The following is an 11,274-nucleotide window of genomic DNA, read 5'->3' on the forward strand; positions in this document are numbered from 1 at the left end:
GCGCAGTTGGAAATACGCCAAGAGAACAGAAGGGTGGAAAGCTATCTAAAGGAGGCGAGAATCTCCCCTCCTTCAATAGCTCTGGCCTTGTCAGATATGGTTATGCTTATTGGAGACACAGGCGAGGGGGGTCACTGCACCAGCATGCCTCAGAACATCAGCGCGCCTGGGCTATGATAAGAATAGTGCACTGAATCATAGCTTATAGTGCAGTTATGTGTATGGATGATGCGTGGTGAATGAATTGAAGATAAGGCCAGGGAAGTGGATGTGCTGGACGCAGCTACACGGCAACACTCCACACATGCGGGTGAGTGTGTGTGTGCGTGCAGATGTATTCGGCTTGTGAACCATCATTTTCAAGGCTCAAGGATCCTTGGAAGGCTGAATTACACATAAGAGGGGTTTAAGTTTCCTTTATTTCCTCCCTCTCCCCATTTCTCCCGTTCGAGACTTTATGTCGTCTGAAAGGACGTGATTTACCGAAGCTCTCCGTTCGAATGCAGCTGGACGAGGGAGGCAGAAAGATGCTGATGCTACAACATTGTTTGGTCAGTACAGGGACTGAAAGTTGCTTGTTTTGAGCCCCGAACACAAAGATGTTCACGTTACAATGACAGGAAAACAGAGAAGAGCAGCAAATCGTCACATTTGAGAAGCAAAAACCAGCACATGCGGCAATTTGAGGTTCATAAAGGATTTTAAAGGATAAGGCTGGAATTATACTTTACCCCCCTTTAACTCTCAACAAATCCCCTGAAGTCAAAGGCTGGATCCAAACTCACCCACTGTGCTCTATATTTAGGACACTACATATTTACCTTCTTCTGTTTTATTTAAGCGTTCAGAGTTTAAAATGACACGGTGCCCTCACATGTTCCCACAATGCAATTAAAAAAATTAGCCAGGTACTCAAACAGCAGCAAACGGGACATTCGTTGGGGACTATTTTAAGCTGCGGATCAGTACGCAGTGTATGTTAGATTGACTCAAAAATCAAATACAATGTCTATGTTCATGATAATGAAGGAGCATGTCATCAACAGAGTGGCTCATTAATGTGTTAGTACAGTGGAGCTCTTTGGCACAGAGGAATAAAATAACAGGGTAGCTTCATTGCTGGTTTTGGTCTTTTCATTGGATTTGTTGACAGTAAGAATGTCACTTTAAGCCTTCTCCTTGTTCTACTCATTTTCTGTCACTAAAAGCAAGCACTGCATAAAAGTGACATTTCTTGCAGTTTGCTGCTCTGAAGGCCACAATAGACTTTTGTTGCAGCAATCATTCGGACTTGTCAGAGCAGGAAAAGCTCAGGTGTAAACTGGGTGTCATCCAGCACGTACAACTGCAGAAAAAAATGGCTGAGGTGGCTGCAGTCTTTATTAAGGTTATTCATTACACCTGTGCTTTTCCTGCGAGGACGTAAAGATGTCTGCAGTGAAAAAGGTTTATTCATTGACTTCGATCTCATGCGCTGAATGTGTTAGCTCACATTTCGAGCTGAGCTGAAAGTCCGGCTTTTGGCAGACGCTGATCGGGGCAGGCTGCAGGTCCACCACGGTTCAAGATTGAAGAAACACAAGGAAAGAGCAGCTCAACAGTTATGAACCCACTTGAAAACATTAGCTTTACCTCCATTTTCTCACTGTTACCCCAATCCCATATCATTCCATTCCTCCCAGCTCCTCTCCTCCCAGCCCCATCCTCCCTCCCTCTTTCACACCCTAATCGTTGAGACTTACAGAAAAATCAATTTCCACTACCCAGCGGAGAGGCCCAATGTTTCACCACTGTGTCTGATTGATGACGTGCAGACGCCATCTCACACCCCGCTGCTTTTTATAGCACCTCCGAGTTGGTCGCCATTCAGTGCATTTTTATGGCAAATAATAACAGGAGATGTAATAGCTATTCCCTCTGGTGAGTAAATCTGAGCAGGGAGACAAGAGGATGGCCCGCCGAGACAGCTGGAGGACAGTCCCACGTCAACAAGTTACTTAGGCTGAATGATTGGGTACATGGCTCTGAAGGGCTCGGGGCAATTCAACAATCAGACGTGACAGCTGTTTCTGAGCTCGCTGGCGCCCAATCTGTGCTCAGTTCTGAAGGTGAGAACAATGTCTGCCGCTTTCCTTCTGCTAATCTACGGTCAGGTGCCACCTCAGCAGCCTCTTCACAGCCAGTCACACGTCTGCAGCTGCAAATTCATGAAGCAGACCAGTTGACTACACATGCACACGTGATCGTGTAAACGGTCAACAACTGCCACACTGAAATAATGGGACAAAGCACACATTCATTTCTGGCAGCTGGCCTGATTCACTGATCCACCACATTGTAGGATCTCCATTTTTTTTATGGGCAAAAAAATTTAACAAAATATATAAATGAATAACAGACATATTCTAGAGCTATGTAATAATGATTTGTCATTAACTATACTTTGAATTATCAATAATAACAGTTTCAAACATTTCATATAACTCACTCAGGCTGAGGTCACTGAGGTAGTTCGGAAGCTCCTCGGTGGCAAGGCACCGGGGGTGGATGAGATCCGCCCTGAGTACCTCAAGTCTCTGGATGTTGTCGGGCTGTCTTGGTTGACACGCCTCTGCAACATCGCGTGGCAGTTGGGGACAGTGCCCCTGGACTGGCAGACCGGGGTGGTGGTCCCTCTATTCAAGAAGGGGGACCGGAGGGTGTGCTCCAACTACAGGGGGATCACACTTCTCAGCCACCCTGGTAAAGTCTATTCCAGGGTACTGGAGAGGAGAGTTCGGCCGAAAGTCAAACCTCGGATTCAGGAGGAACAATGAGGTTTTCGTCCTGGTCGTGGAACACTGGACCAGCTCTACACCCTCCGCAGGGTGCTCAAGGGTTCGTGGGAGTTTGCCCAACCAGTCCACATGTGTTTTGTGGACTTGGAGAAGGCATTCGACCGTGTCCCTCGTGGCATTCTGTGGGAGGTGCTTCGGGAGTATGGAGTCTGGGGTCTCTGTATGACGGAGCAGGAGCTTAGTTCGCATTGCTGGCAGTAAGTCAGCACTGTTCCCAGGGAATGTTGGACTGTGAGATTGACAGCAGATCGGTGCGGCGGCAGCAGTAATGTGGTCGTTGTACCGGTCCGTCGTGGTGAAGAAGGAGCTGAGCCGAAAGGCAAAGCTCTCGATTTACCAGTCAATCTACGTTCCTACCCTCACCTATGGTCATGAACTTTGGGTCATGACCGAAAGAACAAGATCTCGGATACAGGCGGCTGAAATGAGTTTCCTCCGCAGGGTGGCGGGGCGCTCCCTTAGAGATAGGGGGAGGAGCTCCATCACTCGGGAGGAGCTTAGAGTAGAGCCGCTGCTCCTCCACGTCGAGAGGAGCCAGCTGAGGTTGCTCGGGCATCTTTACCGGATGCCTCCTGGACGCCTTCCTGGGATGGTGTTCCGGGCATGCCCCACCGGGAAGAGGCCCCGGGGAAGACCTAGGACACGCTGGAGGGACTATGCCGCTCGGCTGGCCTGGGAACACCTCGGGCTCCCTCCAGAAGAGCTGGAGGAAGTGTCTGGGCTTCCCTGCTTAGACTGCTACCCCTGTGACCGGGGGAAAAAATGGATGGATATAACATTTCAATTAACTAATTATATCACACCGGTCTCCTAAAAAACTACAGCTCCATTTTGACTATATAATCCAAAATAACGTCTACCGCCGCCCTGTGGCAGAAACAGGAAATTACAGGGCTACACTGACAACTTTGCCCATTTTAACCAACAGGTCACATCACAAATTAAACAACTTAAAAACTTAACACATAAACATACCTGAAATAATGGGACAAAGCACACACATTCATTTCTGGCAGTTGGCCTGGTTCACTGATCCACTAGAAAGTAAAGTTCAGTGTTAGTACTTAGGCATTCTGGGGTACTTCCGGTAGCCTAGCAACTAGCCAAAACCAAGCTCGTTTCCATACGTGAATTTAATGGCCGCTTTTAGCGTACAATAGTGATGTACGAATTCTACTAACCTTGCTATAAACATATGCAATGAATTCCTGACAATTTTTAATGCATCATATAACACATAAATTACTTTTAACTTCAAACTTCTACAGGAATGAACCAGAGACCAACTCCTTGTGACATTGTAGGATCTCCATTTTATTATGGATCACCCACATGCAACTGTTATAAAACAGCGAATATTTCCTATGGGATTTCACAATAAAATGCACGAACTTCATATTAACAAAATAAAATAGCTATGGCTGGCAGTCCCAAATTCAACACAAATTCAACTATAAAATATGCTATGTATTTACTGTTACACTCAGTCGGTATGAAAGAAATATAACAGATAAAGGAAAATGCTCCTTATTCAATCTGTCACAATCGCAGTGTGTGCACGTGGGCCGGTGTTGTCTGAGAGACAGTAACCCTCGTGACATTTTCGCACATCTTCAGAAAACGGTGTGAACAAAAAAAGAAAAGCGCGCACACACCGGTAGCTCCGTGGGAGAAAAGAGCTAGTCTGCGAAACAGGTCAGAGGGTGACCAGAGACGAGCCAGGAGGGCGGCCACGCTTACTCAAACAGCAGCTTGGCGCAACACTGGCACACAGAGGGCTGTCTGTAAAAAAATAAAGCAGTCACATCGGCTCTGAAAGGGGAGAGGCCCAGGCAGCAGAAGCTTGAGAGAAGCAGAAGAAGATGGGGCTACAGGGGTGTCATGATGAGCTGATCTGAAGGCGAGGGCTTGGTTACACCAACGGCAGCCTGAGAGCTCAACCACACGCAAAAAATAGAACATCATCAATTTCACAGCATGTGCAGCATGTGGAAAACAAGCTGCAAACACAGAAACAGGTAGCAGTGGCGACCATGGAAACAGTTTCCAGACGACACTCAAGTGACGCACATGGCTGGGAAGCGTTTCTTATTGTCATGGTTTGTGACTGATGAGGTGGTTGTATCATCGGTTCATTCGATTGTGTCATTCAGTACGGAAAACAGCTCAGAACTCAGTGTTTGTTCAAAAAATCTTTAAAGTCATAAAACTGGATTACGGCAGGATGAAAACGTTTCGTCTGCCCCCACGAGATGGTTTGTGTTGCAGCAGGCCGGCGGCTCTGTGTCAGAGGTCCAGGCTGGTGCACAGGGTGTGGTGGCGAGGGCACTGCTGCTTCGGCATCATTGGAATGCCAGAGCGTACCTCAGCCTCGCTGCTGATCAGGTGCAGATACTTCTCGTCTTTCTCAAACAGACGCCTCCCGCAGGATTAGGTCGTAGGAAGCGTTGAGTCCGCTGACCTGCACGCTCTCCTGTAATGAGGTGAAACGAGGAAAAATCTGCAGTGATGACAAATTAAAACCTGTGAGGCTGCCATACTGAAGATGAAAACGTCACCGTGTCGAAGCTGCGCAGTGTTAACGCTTCAGCTGACGGCTCATGAATCTGACAGGTATTTTCTAGGTCTTATTTTTTTGCAGGAGACTAACTCAGTTTGAGTCACAGCCCATGTACAATAGCTCTGCCTGCGCTTGATGATTCTGGTTATTGTACCTGAAAATTAAAAAAAAATAAGAAGATTGAAACACACACACACACACAGTCTAGTTAAAAGTCAATAATCAGCTAAGCTGCACTTGCTGTATGGTTGAAATGTCGTCACGGAGCTTTCTGATCTGATCCGAGTCTTAGCTGCTGATTTGGACGTTTTAGGCGGTGTGTGAAAGTGTGTTCGACAAGTGTCAGGTGAGGCATCTGTCTCCTCTCTCTCTCCCTCTGCAATCCAATAAAGCCCAAATGAAATGAAATGTCAACTTGAATTGTTTTTGCAACCGGCACTGCAACTGCACCCACAGTAAGTACTGAGAGGAATAGCATTTTAACAATCTTTATTTATCCGGGGAAGGATTTTGCTGAGCGAGCGGCCTCTCGGAGCACGTTCACACCTGGGAGCTGTCGCACACAGCTGCAGACAGGCGGCCGCAGCGCGCCGCATTCTGCTCAGCAGCCCAGCTGAAGCAAATGCAATGTTAAGGTCACTTTTGGTCAGACGGTCCAATGACTGCATCAAGTTTGGAATAACATTATCAGCCTCACGGCACTGTCCTTTGACCGCCGAACAACAGCACGGCCTCGTGCGCGGGCCTCTGCCCCACGCCGTGCCGCGACAGTGGCGGGTGCACGGATGACTCAAGCGCCCAGGCTCACGGCTAATGGAGACCTTTACCTCCGCATGACCTGCCTCGCATCACTGGGGGGTACAGACAGTGGTAACACATGCTGGTGGGAGGGAGTGGTCAAAGAGGTGCCACCAAACACTGGAATCAATGCAGGGAATTTAAAGGGAAACGTTTTTTGGCTCGTCCAGGATTTTTGCTTTTCTATTGAATCCCTGATCAGTATGGGGACCTGTTGGACCTCTCTGATCCACATCCCCACATCTCAGCAATGAAGCTGGTGAGTCAAACATCATCTTAACCCAAAGGAAAGACGGCTAAAGCTACAAAATTACACCAATAATTTTCTTTTCACATGCACTGCCTCTAACTGTTTCTGGATGCTGCTTTGTTTGATTTTCTTTCAATCAACTAGCACAGCATACAGGTAACATTTCCTGAAGGTCGCTGCTCTGAATGCCACAACAACCTTTTGTCACTGGGTGTTCAAGTAAGTCATGCCAGTGACACGGCATGCACAATGGAAGCGGAACACCTGTGTGGGCTTAAGGTTATTAATTACACCTGTAAAGATGTCTGCAGTGAAAAAGGTTTATTCATTGGCTTCGATCTCGGGCGCTGAATGTTTTAGTTCACATTTCATGCTGAGCTGAAAGTTTGGCATGCGCTGATCGGGACAGGCTGCAGAAACCCGGCTGGAGCAGGTCCACCACGGTTTAAGAAACACGAGCAAAGAGCAGCTCAACATTAATGCACCCAAACGAAAACATTGGCTTTACCTCCATTTTCTTGCATTACCCCGACCCCATCCAAAAATATCTCTGGCTCCATGAAACCTTTCGGCAAAGCACAATGTCAATACATGTGCTCCACAAGACATTATGGTCCCAAGCCAGTTTCTTCTTCTAATGCAGGTCTTTGTTGCAATTTTACAAAAGTGCATATATTAAAGGTACCATGTGGAGCTTATCACCACTGGCAGCGCCATGGAGCCATGTTTCTATGGGTGTATCCCTGCGTTCTTGGTGTCTGGCTTGTGCACAGGGACACATGTGCACAGGGAGGAGATTCACATACCTGCAGCTAATTTCACGTCAGTCTGCCGATCCACGGTAATGCACCAGGAAATGCAGCAATGTGCCACTGCCAACACAGGCAGCGAAGAAGAAAAGTGCCCTCAAGGTTTCGGCCTGTTCAGTCTGTTCAAACGAAATGATGCCGTCTGGTATGTTCAGCTGCAAATGGTGAACTAAAAGAGAAAAAAGCTGCGCTCAGCAGTTAGGGCTGCTTCTTGTCTCGTCCTTCTGTATGTTGTGGTGGAAAACATCACAGACCAGCAGAGATGGTCAGCACAAAAATAAGGACATACGCTGTGCCATTTGCTGATGTCACAGGGTATTAAACTTGTCATTTTTCAAGCACTTAACTTCTTCATGGAGCCATTTGGAGCCACAAATGAGCAAAATGCTCAGCGCAGGTTCAAACTGGCCCAGTTTTTCATCTTGTTCCTCCTTGGCCTGCTTCTATTTGTGTTTACAGCACAGCTACTGTAATTACTGCACAACACATGCATTTTTAAGCTACTGATTCTGTCGCCGTATGATTTAATTCTCCCACTATTTGCTGCTGGCATTAAACAAACAGATGATTACATAAACCAAAATTCTTTCCACATACGTTTGTGACGTGCCAGCTCTGGGGAACGCTAACAGGCGGGATAAACAAGGCTAAAGCTGGCAGGAGAACGTGTGTGAAGCGTCCTTAGAGAGCAGCAGATCTCAGGCGGGCTAAACTGCTGTCAAGTTCATCGATACCGGCTTTACACCACAGTGCACAAAGACAGCCCGAGTCCTGGCTGCAGAACCCTGCTTTAAACAACTCCAGAGGCTGCTATCGAACCGCTCTGGTTTCCCGTCAATACCGCCTCTGTGTCTCTCTTTCTCTTCACAGCTGTTAGCCATGCCAGGGAGGAAGAGTTGGAGGGAGGCTGTATCGTAAGAGAGACAAAGCGCCGTCATAACCGTAGGGAGGCAGAGGAGGGCTTTGTTTCTGAGAACGTCTCGGTGAATAAGTCAGGAAGGAGACGGCATCCAGCCAGCACTCTGCACGTGTCCTACACTTGTGCTGGACTCTTTCAAAGTGAACTGAAGTTTCTCCCCCAGCTCTACTCCCTCACACCTGATATATGCACTTTTACAAGGGCTGCACATTTTCACGACACCTTAATTAGATCCGGTGCGCAGCTGTCGGGCTAAAGAAAAGGCCCGCGCTCCAGCCCACATCGCCTGTGATCCCTGAAGAGACAATGAATTGCGTCCCTCCTGCAGCGGCCGCCTTCGCTATTTGCACTTAATTCCTCGTGTTGCTTTGAATTTCCTCAGACCCTCTGCTTTGAAAGCAAACCCCGCTGACTTTACAGATCAAGATCAGTTTACTCCTCAGCCAGTGAAAACTGACGTGGCTTTAGAGGAGCTTTGTCAAGATAAGTGACATCACTCGAGCTATCTGGGATTGAGTTTGCAGACTATAATTTTCTGTTCCTAGCCGCTAAAGCATTGGAACAGAAAACATGCAGGTCCACTGTGTCAGCATCACGATTGTCTTGCCTAGTTTGTGAAAAGAACATCCTCAATCTTTGGTTTGGTTTGGTTGGTTAGATTTGGTAAAAGATCATTGTTTGGGTTAAAATAAATACCTCAGTTATGTACACTAAGTCAAGCATGTTACATATGTACATACACATTTGCTGTTACATAGATAGTTGATAATCCATACATGACAAAAGTTAAGTATGGTACGCAAGTTAACTTAGATACATAACTTAAAAAAAAGTCACTGTTGACTTGTGATGTCTCACAGGAAATGAACCCCAGTCTCCCAGTTAGGCCCATCCATCCATCCATCCACCCTGACCTTGTCCATATCCAGTAAAAATATCCATAAATTTGATTGTGGAAAATTAATATTTGATTTTGGAAAAAAGCAGCACCACCACAGCGGATGCACTAAATGCACTGCATGACAGACTGGAGTCACAAAACCAGAGTTTCTGTTTTTTGTTTGTAGACGCCATTTCTATTTCAACCAAACCAGAGTTAGGGATGATTGTTGGATCAGTGAAATGATGAACCAAGAAAGTTTTGGTGAGCTTTATTTTCTTTCTTAGCATTTAAATGAAGTGTATTTTACGATGATAAAATGACTGTTTCTGTGAATGAAGTCTGGTGGCTTCGGCGAGAGCAACAGAACAGCTGTTTCTGGTTAAACAAAAAGGATCATACTCTTGAACACAAATGTATCTCTGTGGGGATGTTTTCCGTTATGTTGTCTGACATTTACTATATAACAATCTGAGCCTGTCAGTGGCAAAACATGCACTTTTAGAGGACGTACATTGATGGTGTTCAAACACCCGGAGGCATTAAATTGCAGCGTGTTTCGTAGCTGCTGGTTGAAGTGTTCGTGTTCAATACTGAAAACTTCAAATATTGTTTTCTCCGTTAGACACTTGGACACATAAAACATGGAAAAATAATCAGATAATATGTGACTGGAATCCCTCCTGTTTGTCCAGGATTACAGAGTCTTCCAGGACTCATGGACCTGCACCAACTGGAAACTCTGAGCACACAACGTTGCTTTCATTGACTGGAAATGTAATGTGGGTGAAGCTGAAAAGAGCGAATAATTCAAGGAAACGTATAGGACATGTGTCGGTATGCAGATCTTTTAAAAGACATGTTTATGTTGAAATGATGTAGAGGCAGTGTGTCTCTCATTGTATTGGTTTTTCCTCGAATGGACATAATGTGTAAAAATAGATACTGGATTGTTTTCTTTATTGAATGTGTCTTTTCAGAAGGAGTAATTTAAAGGATAACATTCGTTTTTTACAACCTGGACCTTATTTGTAGCATTAAATATGACCATTTACTCACCCAGAAAACTTTGGTGGCATTTGGAGTCGTTTTGAAGAAATTAGCCCCAGAGGAGCGGCGCGTATATCCGTATAACTCGGGGCATCCATGCGCAGCCTCTATATAACGCATAATCTGCGGTGAAACTCGTTCATATTCCAATATTTTGTTATGATATGCTGGTGCTATTCCCCTCTGAGCAGGCGGTCGGCTAGTTTGGCTGTAGTTTGGCACAGCTATGGTTCGTTATCGCGTATTCGTAGCTGACCACCGCAGTTTACTGTGTCATGGCTGGCTGCTGGCAGAGCGCGGCGTTCGGTAATGACATCATCCACGTCAGAAGTAGTTGTCTAGAGTAGTTGTTGATAACATGCCACCACGGGCTCAGAGGGGAATAGCACCAGCATATCATAACAAAATATTGGAATATGAACGAGTTTCACCGCAGATTATGCGTTATATAGAGGCTGCGCATGGATGCCCCGAGTTATACGGATATACGCGCCGCTCCTCTGAGGCCAATTTCTTCAAAACGACTCCAAATGCCACCAAAGTTGTCTGGGTGAGTAAATGGTCGTATTTAATGCTAGAAATAAGGTCCAGGTTGTAAAAAACGAAAGTTATCCTTTAAGGAGGAGTCATTTTTGGCCAGTTTTGACAGCCCTCTGCACTATCGTCCCCCTGCTGGTTGTGCACCTTCACGCAGTCGAGGCAAAACGTGACACTGACACGCTATCTGGTGGATCGACGGGTCTGCTACTGGGCTGTCTGTTCAGACCTGCACCTTGGCCCATGAAGAAAAAAAACAATCTCTATGTCTTATTATTTTCTAACCGTTCTTCTTATTTGATCAAGATGACGTTCTTGCAAATTTGAGCTGTATCCACGCGGTTGAATGCATTAACTGTAAGCTGCTTTGGATAAAAGCGTCAGCCAAATACATGTAATGTAATCTAAGACGTGGGTGCTTGCCAGGCAGGGAGAGGCTAATGAAAAGATGCTATCAAATTGCATTACAGGAAGTGAGGATTCCAGCTTTTTTTTTTTTTTTTTTAGCTTGACCGACAGCAGGGACACAGTCGACAGCGTTTATAACCGGGACATTTCTGACTGACGTTGATTCTACAGTGATCGGTGAACTTTGACCAACAGAGAGACAAAGTCATGGCGTCTCCTCCAGGCT

The sequence above is a fragment of the Chelmon rostratus genome, chromosome 10 (genome assembly GCF_017976325.1).
Source record: "Chelmon rostratus isolate fCheRos1 chromosome 10, fCheRos1.pri, whole genome shotgun sequence".
NCBI classification, from domain to species: Eukaryota; Metazoa; Chordata; class Actinopteri; order Chaetodontiformes; family Chaetodontidae; genus Chelmon; species Chelmon rostratus.